The sequence below is a fragment of the Egretta garzetta genome, unplaced genomic scaffold (genome assembly GCF_000687185.1).
Source record: "Egretta garzetta isolate BGI_Z169 unplaced genomic scaffold, ASM68718v1 scaffold395, whole genome shotgun sequence".
In the NCBI taxonomy this organism is placed as follows: domain Eukaryota; kingdom Metazoa; phylum Chordata; class Aves; order Pelecaniformes; family Ardeidae; genus Egretta; species Egretta garzetta.
In genome coordinates, this window is record NW_009259794.1 from 9,679 (window position 1) to 10,387 (window position 709).

Sequence of the window (709 nt, forward strand, 5' to 3'; positions counted from 1 at the left end):
CCTCCCCGCAAAAGCCACCACCGGGGAGAAAACCCCGAGCTGGGTCCCCGCGCCGAGGTGTGAGTCAAACTACTCATTTTAGTGTGTGACAACCAGGTGTTTTACAGTATTTGCTACCTGTGATCATCCATCAAAGCAATCGATAGCGTTCCTGCAGAGTTTTATTAATGATCTTGTCACCGGGCTGGTGCTGGGTGCCTGGGGTTGTCGAGAATGATAGATCATTAAGAGCTTTTGCTGCTATTTATTCTCCAGTGACCTTGTCTCTCTCCATAGTTGCTTGCTTAAGAGTTATGAATGTGAGACATGATAATTTGATATTGATCTATTTGGTAAGTTAAAAAATTTACTGCATCGTTGATGTTTTAACAAAGGATCTGCTCGGTCCCTCCCGCAGACCAGTGAAAGCCGCCGGGGCTGGGCTCTGCACGCTGCGGCGAGGGGGTAAAGCCGGGCGCCGTGCCGGTGCGTCCGTGTGCCGGAGCGCTCTGCCCACCCGGCGTGGGATGGTGAGGGGTGGCTGCAGCAGCACTGGGTGGCCCTGGGTGGCCACATCTCAACCCCTTCTGAGCCTCAAGTACCGAAATCCAGGTGCTGGAGCTGCCCTGGGAGCTGCTGCCCTGGCAGGGTGCCGGGGTGGCCGGAGCGGGCGCACGGCTGGGCCTGTCCCTGGGGCAGGGGGGGGGGGGGGGGGGGGGGCAGGGGGAGG